General features: G+C 44.8%; 1 protein-coding gene across 2 annotated transcripts in view; it reads left to right on the forward strand.

The window, feature by feature from the left end:
* mgat3b (beta-1,4-mannosyl-glycoprotein 4-beta-N-acetylglucosaminyltransferase b) overlaps positions 1–15639 on the forward strand; it is an 88749-nt gene that overhangs the window by 10003 nt on the left and 63107 nt on the right. Inside the window, exon 2 of one of the 2 annotated variants that reach the window (XM_080463772.1) lies at positions 1251–1632. The exons of the other annotated variant lie outside the window; for it this stretch is intronic. The gene's annotated coding sequence lies outside the window, so the exon portion shown is untranslated. The remainder of the gene's footprint in view (positions 1–1250; positions 1633–15639) is intronic. 2 annotated transcript variants of the gene reach the window in all.

Here is a 15639-nt window from a genome sequence, read left to right on the forward strand (position 1 = left end):
AGCTGTAGGAACAGCTGGTTCCTCTGCTTCACCCACTCTGAGGGGTGAGCATGGGGGCTAGCACCAGGTGACCGGCTGGGACTCAATTCTGCCTTTACAATGTGAATTCTCTGTCTCTGGATGACAGCACATGGCCTTTCCACTATGTAGATACTGGTATGCCTCAGTACTCTTAAAGTTTATCATAGCTGCTTCAAGAGCTGCTAATGACAGGACGAAGATGCCACCACAGTCCACTTTCTATGTCGTCCTCTCAGGTCAAAATTAAGGAAGGATGAGGCAACAAGATGCCAGTTTTCATGTGTTCCCACTTCAATATCCTGGTAGCAGCGTTGTTTGTTATATTTTATGGTAGTTTTAGAGATGTGATTAAAAAAAAAAAAAAAACTAGGCTGCCATCCACCACAATGTAATGTTCAGTAACAGGAAACACAAAGACAGAATACTGAAGAGCAGAGAATTAAAAGTGGGCGGAGCGGAAAAAGGTCAATTGAGGCTGCTCAGTTGTATCTCCTTCTCCAGCCTGCTGCCCCTCTGGCGCCGCCTGCAGGCCGTTTTCTGCACGGCCTCAAAGCTGCACGTGAGGCTCTCCAAATAGCACGGCGGAGACTCTGCACGTTGCATGCATGCAGAGACTTTTTATAGCAGCGATGGAAACTGTGCAGCTGAGAGTTAGCAGTCCTCAGAGGTGACACCCTGCACCTTCTCTCATGTTTCCAGCTTTTATATCTGCTCTCTCACCTCGCTCGTCCCGCTGAAAAGCAGCAGCAGCATACGGAGGAGGAGCTCGCTCCGTGGCGGCTCCTCCTTCATTCGCCCCCCCCCCCTCTATACACATCGTCTCCTCCTCCTGCCCCGATCGCGAGTGGAAAGATGATGAAAAAGACGTATAAAGCGAGGCGATAAGAGAGAGAGGAGGGGGGCGTTATTTATTTTTTTTAACCCACGAGCGGAAAAAGCGTCACGGCGCGCGCAAGAGCGCAGCGCGTAGGACTGAAAGGCCGACGCATCACCGGCAGAGAGAGGAGGCGACAGCAGCTCGTAAACACGACGGATAGGACGGCAGGCAGCGGCGACCACCCCTCCTCCTACACACACACACTGACACACACACACACACACACACACTGCCACCTCCCGCGTCCCTTCTCATCCCTCCATCTCCATCCTTCTGTTTTGGGCACCGTCCGGACTCGACTCTGGGTTTTGCACATCTTTCTACCGTGCGCCTTTTCTTCTTTGAATCGTAGTATCAACACGAGAGAGGAGGCTGAGGCATCACCACCGACAGGATCTTCTCCTCCTCTTCCTCCTCCTCCTCCTCGTCCTCCCCCTCCTCCGGTAAGGTCCCGTCCGGGACGGTCATCCACGCATCCGATCCTCCGGTTAGAACCGGAGAAGCGGGGGGGGAGATCACTGTGGAGTAACCCGGCCGAGACGCACTGAGAGAGAGAGAAGCGAGAGATAGAGCCCCCCCTCCCTCCCACCTCTCCACCACCCCCAAGAGTCTTCAGCATCACCAATGCGATGGCATAGCGGCTCCTGCAGCAAAACGCAAAGACGAGCCTCGGATCAGCAGGGCTGCAATCCACCATGAACCTCTGAAAAGGCATCCGACGCAGGCACGGATGGGTAAGACGCTCCTATCGTCTGCTCGCTGGGTCTTTCTCCTCCTTTCTGCTTTTTGATGATGTTAAACTGTGTGTTTGTGTGTGTGTGTGTGTGTGGAGGAGAGGAGAGGAGCAGGGCGGCTTGACGTGAAGACCCCTGCCATTGCATCTTGCACTGTAAACCTGTAAGGCTGCCTGTTCTTGTGTGGTGATAATGATGGTACAGTCGCTTTTCAGAAATGGGAAGATAGATGCGTTTCACTACGAAGTTGTGTGTGTAAGACTTGGTTTTGAAGACTCACGTTGGGGGACTGCTGTGTTTTCATTTGCAGCAATGTCACAAAAAGACACAAAAGCACAAAGATACAGATACAATTGACAAACTACCCGATTGTATGTATTTGAAGTTCAGATTGGCTCTCTGGATGATGTTGAGGTTTCAATCTACCTATATTACATCCCCAGAGACTGCTGCCCTGCATTGCTCCCTCCTGATCCAATACAGCCGACTCTAGCAAGTATACAGCTCCACATCCGTTTTCACACAGGTTCAGTTTGGTGAAGTCAGTCGTGTGACTACTCAGTTTTGGCTTTTCTATTTTTGCGTGTGTGAAACATGTCATCTGGACCGGGCGCACAACAATCAAGCAGAGCCAGACCTTCTTTCTTTTTTCTTTTCTTTTTTTTTATAGAAAAGGTTCTTGAGCTGCTTTCAAAACAAACTCTGACATGGTTTGGTTCAAATCTGAGACTGACAGATAAGATCAGCTGAAAGCAGGAAGTGACGGGGACCAGTGCCTTGCAGCAGAGCTTTGTTTCTGAGGCCGTTTCGTCTTTTTACATACATTCTCTCCATTGTATTGAATGTTTTGTAGAGTATTTTATCCGAAAAGTGTCCATGAGGCTGTCTAACACACAGCTTTTGTGTGTACACAAAGTCGGACAAAAACATTGCAGTGTATCTCTCAAAAATGAACAAAAAAATCTTTGTTTTAATTTTTTTTATTTATTTTGATTGCAAACAGTTCCAGGAATTGGTCTTATATGGTGTTTTGTTTCATATACTGTCTTGTTTTGAATCGGTGGTATTAACTAAACATATGGTACATTTTACCTCAAGATAAAAAAAATATTTGGCTGCATTCTAAGGAACTGCTGTACAAATAGGAAAGCACGCTGCGTTCCAGTTGTGTCAGAAGTAATAGGTTATAAGTTGGAGTGAGGCTACTTCCTTGAGAAAACAAGTATACACCTTGAGTTGATCACATTGTGGGGCAGGAAACAATCTGTTTGTCACCATTTGTACTTGGAAATGATCGAATCATTAAATTGTTCAAATTAAGTGCTATAATAACAATGTTGGGACATTCAGGTTTATTGGAATCTTGATTCTAAGGCTCCATTTACTCAACAATGTTGTCAAGGGTGTCCGGTTACGTGACAACGGTGCTCGGAGCCGCTGAAAACAAAGCTTTTTCACAACGGCTCCCAAGGTGGAACTTTTTGACAATGCTGGAAATGTAACTTTTATGAAGCGCTGCTACTGCGCATGCGTACTCTGCATTTCTAATATGCTCCCAGTGGATGGACTGAGTGCCTTGTATGGCGTCTGCCTCCATTGGTGTGTAAAATGGGTGAATGTGATTGACAGTGTGAAGCGCGTTGGGGACTGCTCACACAGTGGAAAAGCGCTATATAAGTGAAATTCATTTACCATTCACAGCATATTGTTCCCTGCGCGCGTGTGGTTTCATTCCAAAAACAACCAACAGTGCCAACTGGTGGCCTGGCATGCTCGCTACATAGTTTTTAGCGTTTCTGCAATGTCTGTGTAAAGAGACTTTTTTTTTTTTTTTTCCAAAACATTGCTGTGTAAACACAAAACTTTTCTGAAATGAAAACGCACAAATTATTGTTTCCTTTGAAACGCTGTTGCGTAAGCTCAGTAATCAAAGTTTTTCAAGTTCAAATCCAAAATTCCATCATTAGTGGTTATGAAATTCTACCTACAGTATCTTGTCCTTATATTTTCATTAGGCTCTACACACGGATGTTGGTGGAATTTGTGGATTGATGCAGGCTTTGTTGCCCAGCATGATTTCTATTCTAGCCTCACGTAAAGTGTCACCTGCTGTTGCCACATTGGGCATCTTTGCACCAATAGGTGTTGTTAAGTCTCGTCCGTGCTATGGAGAAAGCATCCACCACGCGCCACTTCATGTCTGAATCACCGTCCTCCGGGTGGCTGTCTTCTACATGCGCTGACCGCAGGCCTCTCTGACAATGACTATTTTCATCTGATGTCTCATCAAACTGAAACAAGCCCCTAAAAAAAGAAGAAAAAAACCTCCACTACTACCCCGCAGAATCCATTTCTAATTTCCCAGGAGAGCGGGCTCCGGCTCTCCTGGCGAGTGCCAGAGGGTCTCGTATTGATCCAAGGCTCCAGAGGGGGTTGCAGTTGTTGCGAGGGGTTGAGTAAGCCGATCCCCGATAGGCAGTTGGGTGCAGTTTTTGTGCAAATGAAAGACGGGGTGGCTGAAGCGGTGGCCTGTAGGTTGCAGAGAAGCAGTTTCAACGCAGTGGGGGGCATCTCGCCACGGAGCACCAACCTCCTCCTCCTGCTCTCTCCCTTGACATGTTGCCCTTGAGCATTGCAATTAATCAGGAGTAACTCCATTAGTGCTGCTCAGTGGCGCAACAGTAGCAGACTGTAATACCTGACAGCTCCCAGGTGTTGAGCGTGTGAAGCAGGGCATCGCCGATGAGCATGCTCAGTGCTATCCCGTATGGATGGATGCAGTTTTCTTTCTAAAGCTGCACAGGCAGCGGGGAAATAATGAGACCGTGAGGTTGCTCGGTGGGGGTGGGCATGCTTGGTTTCTGTGTATGTGCGATTGTGATGGGTGACATTTCTGAAATGCCATTCTTCCTATTTTTGGTTCTGACAAGGTTTTGACATGAAACTGCATCTTAAAGTACATGTGACATGAGCGCAGGGAGCATTCCATAGATATGAACCATTTACTAAGGCCGTGATGTCATCTGACAGCGGTGTGCGCTGGACAGGTTACTACTCCGTCACATGTATAAAACACAGAGATGGAACAAACACCAGCAGGCACTTTCAGAAACCCCAATGTACACAACGCGAGTTATTCAAGCCCAGTTTACATGACAACGCTTTCAAAGGAAAACTCTAAACGTTCGTCACATTTGGGGTGTCTGTTTTCACGACAACGGTGTAAGACTTTTGAGTATTCTCACTTTCTACCATTGGCATAGGTTGATTTGACTCTTTTAATGATTCAGAGAGCAACCTCCATGGCCCTGCTGTTTTTATTTTTGCTGGTGTAACCATTTTCACATATTTCTGCTCGAAGCTGACGTTGTGTTTTTTTGACAAAATCGGAGAGAAAGTGAGTACGAGAGGAAAGATGGACAATGGATTGAAAATTCACCACCATTGCAATATATCCGCATTCACAATCATACAAATAAGAAAAATCGGACTGAATTGCAATAAATTACGTTTTCGTTCATTCTCTACATGTCACCATATTTGGCCAGTGAGATGCAGCGCGACATTGTGATCACAACAAATCTTATTTTGCACAATATGAGGGACTGAAAACAACTGAGTCGTGGAGTTTGGCTAAAGTTGAGTCTAAGAAGAGAGTTTAAATATACTATCTCATCATGATTGCAGTACTTAATAATATTTTGTCACATTGCAAGTTTAACTAATAACCTGCAGCTCTCGTACTGTGGCACCATTGTTGCTTCGATAATCATCCTTTGTTTTGAAACGGTCCACGGACAACAGTGTCAGCGAAGACCATGTCTCATGGGGACGCTGGTCTTTTTGCTTCACGGTGATGCTGATAGGGCGGGAGGTGGCTGCTTGAGTGCGCGTGTTGGGATGACAAAAAGTAGAATAAAACTTGGGAAATGCTTCACTTGAACATGCTTGAGTTGAGTTGTAAGATCCCGCGGCTCAGATAAAGATGGAGGAAATGAGTGATTGGAGAATAACAGCCGGATTAGATGGAATGAGTAGGCTACTGGGGGAGGGGATATATGGACGTTTTCTTGTCATCTGCATGAAAAGGCACATGGGCTCTGGATGTCCACCTGAGCCCCACAGCTGAAATCATTCGTCTTCAGCCAGATTTGATTAGGAACACACTCTGTGACTTCTCCCTCTGTCTTTCTTTCACTCTCAGTTCTCCGTTTCAGACATGAGGTGTTCATTTGTGTTTGCGAAGCACAAAGGAAAGAAAGAAATGCATCAAGGAAACAGATCCAATGAGTGCTTGTAGAGAAAAGGTGGTGGTGGGGGTTTCAGGCTTCTTTTACATAATTTTTTTGCACAGTTGATCATCACAAGCACATTAGTGCGTTGGTAAAATAGATTTTTTTTTCTTGAAACTGCTTTGATTTTTCTTTCTATGCTTTGAATCAAATTGAAAATCTTGAGCTTATTATTGTTGTTAGGGCTTATAAACACAAGCTGAATCTGATTTTTATCCATGACGTCTGGTTTTCTACCGTCTCCTTCACTATGTGAATACAGGCCGATTCATACTCCATAAGAACAAAAAGAAAGTTCGGCACACCGGGGTCCTGCCAAACCCAAATTTTCAAATCAGAAATTTGGTTCGGCAGTGCCATATGTCTGGGCCGAAGTATGTAGGTGCTGCCGGTGCTCCGCATGCGTGTTCCAGCTCGGTACTGGCTGCATCAGTCATATTTTTGTCCTGTTTAGCATGTAGCCTTGCTACTGAATGAGCTACCTCAGCTCGTTAATATGTGGGAGGGCGGACTTATGTGATGCACCTGAACGCATCACTCAAAACCTGCAGTTAAAACCAGACCAACATCGCGGCTCGGACACAAACTTCCTCTTCTATTACTGAAACAGTTCAGCGAAATGTATTTCAGTCGTGTGACGACTCGGTTTCGGCTTTTCTATTTTTGCGCGTGTGAAACATGCCATCTGGACCGGGCGCACAACAATCAAGCAGAGCCAGACCCTTTTTTTTTTTTTTTTTTTTTTGATAGAAAAGGTTCTTCAGCTGCTTTCAAAACAAACTCTGACATGGTTTGGTTCAAATCTGAGTGGACTGACAGATAAGATCAGCTGAAAGCGGGAAGTGTGGCTGCTGTGAGGGGGCGTGGCCTGCGAGCTCGACAGCTTCTCGGCGTATGAACAGTCCTGCCCAACAAGCATTTTTTTTCGGCAGCTGGCTGGCGTCACTGCCGAACTCTTCTTGTTCTTACGGGTTGTTATGGGAGTATGCAGGGGCCTTACCGCTATAATGCAGAGCTATTCATTTTAAAGTATTTTTCACCACTGCACTGTAGGGTCTCTACATTAGGCCCCATTTACAACATTTCAGCAAAAAATGTAACCCTTTTCCGTTTTTCACCGAAAACGATATAGTCTTCATTTTTGGCCACTAGTGGGTGCTGTTGTTTGTTCTTGTAATAAAACCACAGACACATGCACACAGAGAACAAAATGCTATAAACATTACCAATGGCGAGAACACGGACATTGGTATGGACAGACGGCAAAGTTGGATTGCTATCACAGTGACTCTCCTATAAAACTACCAAGAATATGGACTGGGAGTCATCTCACTCTGGAGGTCGCCGTTGTTGTTTTTATCCATCTACTTGCACGTGTACAAAAGAAGTATTTACTAAGGCTGTGATGTGGCTGTGCACTAGCAGTGTTTCCGCTGGGTACATGGCTGCAGAGCCCAAGCATTTTCAGAAAGTTGCATTTTCCACCTGTTTCCACTGAGATGTTCTGGTAGCGTTTTCAAAAAGTCACAGCTTGGGAGCCGTTTTCGAAAAGTTGCATTTTCAATGGACGCCCAAACCATGACACAAGTTTTCCATTTTCACTTAAAAACTAATTCTCTGGAAAAATACTGATCGTATATTTATTTTGGCAAATTCTGGCAGTGTCTTGTTTTATTGTGTGACTAGAAAGTTGCAGAATATTGTTACTTTGGGTAACAAACAGATTTTCACAAATTGATAGATTTTGGTTGCGGTTGTTGTAATATGTTGTGCCGTCGACAGGCATGTACAGTGAGCACAGGAAAAGACGATTTAGTTTTGATGTCTCGGTTAACCTCAGGTGGCGTCGCCTTGCACAACATGCACTCTCACAACAGTGCATGTTGTGAGAGTTTTTCAGAACTGATCATTTGCCGTTACTGTTACTGCTTTGAACATTTATCCTAATTCTATTTTGAAAATGGTACTTAACGACACTGAGAGTGGAATGAAGCCCCGCTGCCCTCTGGGTATCTAATACACTGAACTGTCTGTTGTAGCTTTATTTGATCTGTCCTGGAACAAAAAGTGCAAAAGTGTATCTGAGGAGAGCAATTCAGTTTGGTTGTCAAAATGGAAGTTCTCATTTTTTCTCGCTAGACGAGAGTCATTTTCCTCCAACTCTCGACAAACTGGATCAGTGCCCGATGATAAGGTGACGTGTCGTTCATCCCATGTCTGTGCTGTTGGTAGCGGAGAGTCTGTCCACTCAGACAAAACGAAGCCTTTCATCCTCAGACAGGGTGTCTCGATCACAACAAAACTTTGATCACATAGTTCTAAAATTTTCCATGCAGCTCCTCCACCTTCCTGCCTCTTTCATCAATGGGCAGAATCTTTCACTCCTCCGTCGGCTCTTTCATTATGTCGCTGCTCTATTCACTGCCCGCGACTCGAGTTGCCGGATTGAAACAAATCGCTCTTGCTTGCAAGCAGAGGGGCCGTTGGTTCGTGTTGCCAGAGGTGAGCCGGGTACACGGCAGCCTCTTCCTTTTCGACAGCTTCCTGTTTTTGCATGGCACCTCGCCGGATCGCCAGTCAGCCATCGGGCGAACATCGCGTGACCTCGATATTAATGTCGCTCTCTGCAGTCAGATCAAGAATGTTTAGAAAATGTTGGTTCTTCGAGGAAAGAGTCGACCTCCCAGGCTTTCTGGAGAGCGAGAATGTCGGCAGGAAGCGACCACGAACCAGACTTGTTGTTGCAAGCAGACAGAGGCGGACATCTGATATCCTGCAGTGTGTGAACACCAGTGGACAGCGCAGGGCAGCCGGTACAGCAGTCGTCCAATTCAAACTGAAGAAGGTACTTGTAACCAGAGAGGCTGGAGGGATTGTAAATAAGCTAAATGAAATACTTACCATTTCCTTCTCGAGCAGGCCAGAAAAAAACCCCACAAGTACCTTTCAACTTCACTTCAAATATTTACGACTTTACCTACTTACAACGATACTTTGGATCTTTCCTGGACGGAAAAGTGTTGAACTTGTTGTCACTGTCATTGGATACAGACTTTCAGACCAGATAGCTTTCTGTTCTTCATCTGGTCTGCTCATGTTGGATCATTGGGTTTCTCTGCTATGTGGTTATTGGCACGATATATATAAAATCAAATTACTTCCATACTCCTTTCCTTGATGGACTAAAAACTAAAGTGACTCACTGCATCATCTGGTGGTAAATAGAGGTGCTGCAAGACTTTGTAGAGGTTCTGTCATCTTTAGGATATTTTAAGATTTTGTTAATGAAATTCTGACACATAACATATTTGGTATGATGTTAAACTATAACTGGTTTTATTCAGATAAGCAGACATTCTGGTAAAAGGGAAGCACAATGAAAGAGGAAGTGCTGCTTCCTCAATGGTATCCACGTGCTATTTATTCTACTGGTATTCTACAGAACAAAGGGATGAATGGATTTTTCACTGCTCAAACAGATGTGCGAAAACCCTAGTGGGAATTAAAGCAATTACAAGACATAGCTCAGTGGAGAGAGAGAGGAAGAGAGACACACTGCAACATGGAAGAAAAACTGGAAAACAATCTGTTTCTCAGCACTTTCTCTTCCCGCTCCTGTGCACCTTTTGTTTGACTTGAATCATACAGCAGAACCGAGCTGCTCGTGCATCATTAGTGGTGTGTGTGTGTGTGTGTGTGTGTGTGTGTGTGTGTGTGTGTGTGTGTGTGTGTGTGTGTGTGTGTGTGTGTGTGTGTGTGTGTGTGTGTGTGTGTGTGTGTGTGTGTGTGTGTGTGTGTGTGTGTGTGTGTGTGTGTGTGTGTGTGTGTGTGTGTGTGTGTGTGTGTGTGTGTGTGTGTGTGTGTGTGTGTGTGTGTGTGTGTGTGTGTGTGTGTGTGTGTGTGTGTGTGTGTGTGTGTGTGTGTGTGTGTGTGTCTCAGCTGTGCATGTGGGGTCGTCCCAGGCTCCAGGAAGTCCAGTCACCAACAACAGGTTATGTACAGCCAAGCGCGGCCTGCTGCTGCAGGGAGAATTAAGCTGTGCTAGACCTCTGATCCTGCATCTGTTGAAGCACACACACACACACACACTGCTTGGCCACAGGCTGTGTTCAAACTATTCCTGGAGAGAGAGAGAGAGAGAGAGAGGGAGGGAGGGAGGGAGTCAGACATACATACATCTTTCCTTCTTTTGACATTTATTTCACGTAGTGTGTATGAATTCCGGCGTGACTCCTCAGTCTCCCTGTGGTGAAGTTCTCCATTACCTTCCCGCCGCCTCGTCAACACGCGCTCCATCTCCTGCTCATACCCGCAACACGATCCCCTCGGTGTGCACGCGCATGCTGCAAATCCTGTGTTGACTTTAAATGAAGCAATGGGCTCCATCCATTGCGCGTTTCCCTTCTTCCCTGGACTTGGAGTTGATGGTTCAAAGCCCTCATTAGTCAGTTGGAAAGTGTTTGTGCGCGTCGCCAACCTGTGAGATAAAAATATCATGAAAGGCAGCACGCTGAACTTCTGTGACACTCGTATCTCACTGCAGCCTGTCTGGGAAGTCGGCGTGTCGGCTGCACTCGCGTTTCTGTTCCTCTGAGCAAGCTATTTAATGCAGCGATGATGTACAAAGTGTCAAAAGGGTCATTCTTTTTGATTTTTTTTTTTTCTTTTGGAGTATACAAGCCAGCACCTCCATCCATTTGGCAGCTAGTTATTTCACGTTAAATCAGGGACTTCAGACTTTTGTTTCATTTCTGAATGACAGCAGAGTTTGATGTGTAATGACAGTGACGCAGCCTCCGCAGCTGCACTCATGATTATTGATATTTATGGGCTATTTTTAAATGGATGTTCAAACTTAACTATTTAGAAGCACTTTCAAAGTCCATGTCAAGATAATCTTTCATGAAGAGCACAATGATCTGTTGTGTTTTCAGTCTTTTTTTTTATTTTTATTTTAAATGGCTTCAAACTCTCAGATATACAGTTTCTTTTCAAAAAACGAATCATTCTGAAGCTTGTGTTGCAAGATTTTCTTTCTCAACAGTGGTGTATAAACCAAAAATTCCAAGCAACTTAAAGAAATTATAAAGAATGAAACACAGAAGGCTTAAAATATTTTAGAATATGTTGAATAAATCTAAAAGTTTTATGGAAATCTGTAACGTTGCCCATTTCTGTTCCCTATTCTACAATTAGGTCAGAGTTCACCATCATGATTCACAGTTAAAAATGTCAAGTCATGCTAATACAAGTCACACCAGGCTTCTCTTTAATCTACATCAGGCTTTTGTAGCTCCTCACTGATGGTCGAGGTTTGAGCACACATGTCATTCGTAAGTACTGATCTTTGTGTCCTTTAGCATCATGTGCTTGTTATTTGACACCAGCCTCATGTCTGGGGTAAATGAACCCCAAAAAGAAATTTGGGACAAAATGCTACCATATTGTGCAAAGGTGCTTATTAATGAGCATTCACACTTTAAATTCTGATGATTCTAATGACCACATTTGATGTGGACGTGCAGCTATAATGTAGAAAATGATCAAAAGTAAAAACCTTATTCTTTCTTTTATCTGGAAGATTTGCCGACTTTTGCTTAATGACAAACCAGGATTGAACTTCCTCAAGATAATCTAGGAAAGTATGGAAATACACTACAAGCTTCCTTTCTTTTTTTTTTTTTAATTTGAACAGTAATCAGCATTTTGTTTTAGGTGCAACTTTTCTTATATAAATGTATTTGTTCTAGTTATCTATCACAATGGTAAGGTTTGCAATTGTGTATCAAATTCTAAAAACGGTGACTTTATTTGATTTGATAAATCTTTTGGTTCCCTGAAGGGCTATCATATCGTCTTCTTGGCAATTCATGTCAAGGACCCGTTTTCATTTTTAAGCCAAGACGGAAAAAATCCCATCTCATTGTTCTGCAGGATTTCCTGAATTTTATTTCCCTTAAGTGATGCGATGTGCTGTGTTGTTCAAATTATTAAACTATATTGTCATATTTTGCATCACTTCTGTATATATCTGTTACATAGCCCAAATGATCATTTCTTTACACCTCGTGCATTGAAAAAAAAAAAAGGCAACCTTAATTTCCATCAGTCAACATCAGTTTGTTAGTTGAGCCAGTTTGGTGATTGTTGATGTGGATTCATTTTTCTATTCATGTCACAATTTGATCACATTCATATGCGAAACCTGGTCCAGAGCTTACACCCCAGTTACCGTCATTACTCAACTTTTTGAAAAGTAACAGCTGCTGAACACACATCACAGTGTGTACGCTTGTTTGCGTGTATTTGCTATGGTTTTTATAGCAGCGTTTACCAACCTTTGCCCCAGCTGTGACTTCCCCTGAGTGTAATTTGCACGATTCTAAAGCTCCGAGCTTCTGCAAATGTAAACATTGTAAAACTTGTCATAACAGTCCTGCAGGTGACCACACTCTCATTGCGTACAAACATGGCTCCTCTTGCTACACTCATAACGGATATGGGGTGTTTCTGCTGTGTGATCTTGCCCCTGTTGTGGTCTATGCATACCGGTGCTGTGTATCTACTGGAGGACTTGTGGTCTATGCATACTGGTGCTGTGTATCTACTGGAGGACTAAAACTCTCCAAACTCTCACAGACATGCTCAAGCAGAGTGGATCTCAGAGGCAGGGTCTAGAGGGGGCAGTTGTTGTGATGATTAAGTATGGATTTCTGCTCCTGCAGGTCCTCCTTGGTGTAGCAGGGCTTTTCGCAGGGTGTGATGGTGGTGGTGGTGGTGGTGGTTGGGGGGGATCACAGCTCGCACTGTGAAGCACGGGGCCTGACCATCAAACGCATTGTCGCTGAGTCTGCTGCGTCTACTCTCTGCCCTCTGCGCTCACGCTGTTCTGCCGGGTGCTCCTCTTTTCCAAATTAGGCACTTTCTCCCGCCGTGTCCACACACACACACACACACACACACACACACACACACACACACAGCCACTATGTTGTGCTGCTGTCAGGCAGCCAGGCCGAGTTTACCACCAGGCCAAAATAGAAGTTGTCTGCCCTTGAAGGATGTAGCTCTGGCTTCCCCTTTCTTTCAGCACCCCTCTCTCTCTCTCTCTCTCTCTCTCTCTCTCTGTCCGGGTCACCTCAGTGTCACCTTACAGTCTCGTACTGCCTTGAACACCTCAGGAGACTCGCCGGGCAGAGAAAACGGTCCTGACCTGTGCTCGACCCGGCATGTGTGTTTATCGAGGCTGTGTTCCTGGAATGTACCACTCACCACAATTTATAGGGGTGTGTGTTTGTGTGTGTCTGGTGCCAGGCGGAATTGCAGCACGAGTCACGCCCAGGGCTAAAATGAATATGCAGATATTTAGTGTGTGCGTGTGTGTGTGGTGTACCAGATGGCTTGTGTTTGCCAGAACCAAATGCTTAAAAGGGCAAAGCACGAAGTGATGAAACATGGTTTATGGTTTCACAGTGTGGTGTGTGTTTAGGTGAAAACTGTTGCAGTTTGCTTGTGTACGATTCGCATGTCAACACCTGTTCAGCATTGGTGAGTTCAAAACACAATGAAATTAACTCTTTTTTTCAGTTGTGTCCACAGATATTTGTAAGGATAGACGACCAAGTTTGATTTCTATTCTTGGTGACTCAACTATAAAACTACCAAGTCCCAGGAGAATAGGGACTTGGAGTCACTCTGGGGGCTGCCATTGTTGTTATTGTCCATCGAGTCTCACACGTGCAGAAGAACTATTTAATACTGTCTTGGTGCTCATGTGCAATAGTAGTGTTTCCGAAAAGCTGCGTTTTCTCCCATTTCCACGGAGATGGAGTTTGAGCGTTTTCCAAAAAGGTCCACCTTGGGAGCCCTTTTCAGACAATTGTGTTGTCAGTGGCACTGAGCACCGTTGTCAGGTGAACGGACACCTAAAACGCAGCAAAGGTTTTCCCTTTTCACAGAAAAATGTCATGTTAACAGGACTTCACTCTTGTGTGAGTCGTCATTTGACACCAGTCTCGTGTATCCGTGGCTCCTGCTGTCCACCGTGAGTTTTTTTTTTTTTTGTGCCTCGAAGTAATCTTATTGTTTGGAATCCTGGCCATGGTGGACCATAAATACTTGACATTTTCATGTGTTTTGATTTGCAAATGGTCACTGAGGGTGTTGACAGTCTTGGCAGCAAAACGTGTTTTCATGCTGTTAATCTAATACTTCTTAATTTAATAGACGTTGGTGCCAAAGCACCCTGAGAATTATTCACTATGGGTTTTCTGGCCAAATCACATGACGCTCTTAAGTGAATTTATTGTGGGGACCAGAAGAATGGAGGTCAGTGTGACATTGCAGAGGATGCTAAGCAATGGGGCCGATCCCCCTATTGTGTTTCTTTCCATTGTTGTCGTTTTGAATCTGCATCTGATTGCCTTGAAGGTTGTCTCGATGCAATGTGTGCTTCTTTTCCAACACACGTACTTTATTACATCCTGCGGGCCCACAGCATACCCCGAAATGACTTGCTGCCTTAAAATAGCAGGCGATGCTTGCTCTGTTTCTGAGCACAATAGTTAAAAACACACTTCTCATACTTGTCAAATCCAGCATGTTGTTAAGAACAAAGTGTTTTTTTCTTTTTTTTATCAAAGCACTGACATCTGGTGTCAGTGCCGAGCATAGAGGGGCTTTATGGCAGAGATTCTTCATTTTGCCGGGTTTTATTGCATCCACTAGAAAGATTGAGCTAAAGAAAGATGAGCGAAGAGAGTAAAAGCAAGTGTGGACAAATTGGTAGAGGCCAAGGTAAATGATTCAGAAAGCAAATTAATGAACAAAGTCCGGGAAGGGCTTGTGATTAACTTTAAGTGGCCAAAAAAACGACAAAAGACATTGGACGCAATTTGTCAGAATAACAATGGCGCACAGTTATCACATCAGTTTTCTTCTTAGCGATTGATGCAGAAGTCAGTGAGGGGGCTGTCGCTGTCGGTACGAGGGAGGTGCGACGCGAACACAGGTGGAGGAGGAAGAGCAAGGCCAAGTGTGACATGGCTGGATGGAGGGTAAGAGAGGAGGCGGCGGAGGAAAGATATTTTCATCAGGATTATCCTGCTGCAGAGAATCTCATCTGGGAAAGTGGCCCAGCGCTTAATACGCACACACACTCACAAACATAAGCCGCCTCAGGAGTCTGCAAAAAGTGGAAAAAATCTCTGCTTCCCCTCAGTTTGCACAGGAAAGCCCATCTTTAAGGCGGCGAGCGCCACCGTGGTCCTTCCAGAAAGACACTGTCTAACACAGTGTATAATGCTGCAAATGTATGTGTGTGTGTGTAAGTGTGTGTGCGGTTTTTATTCATCTATTCTCCGTGTTGAATCTGAGTGGATGTCCTCCCACTTGATTACACTGTTTATTCACTGTGCGTCCCCAAACTCCTGCCCACCAACAGGCTACAGCCAGGAGGAAAAGCCTCGATAGCAGCGCGGCGCTTTGTATTCCACAGCTGTACTCACACATGGAGACTCCGGGCCAGGCGTGTTAAACTCTTCTGGGAATCAAGAGCACATTTAGACAGTGGCACAATCACAAGAACACTCTCGTGAAGTCAGATCCTGTACCATCCTCTATTCGTAAGTTGGGCTTCTGCCGTGTTGCCACTGTAAGGTTTTCGTCTGACTGTAGGCTACAGTTCGGTACTAGTTCGTCCGTCCCTACTAAATGT

This window comes from Lipophrys pholis (genome assembly GCF_963383615.2).
Source record: "Lipophrys pholis genome assembly, chromosome: 5".
In the NCBI taxonomy this organism is placed as follows: Eukaryota; Metazoa; Chordata; class Actinopteri; order Blenniiformes; family Blenniidae; genus Lipophrys; species Lipophrys pholis.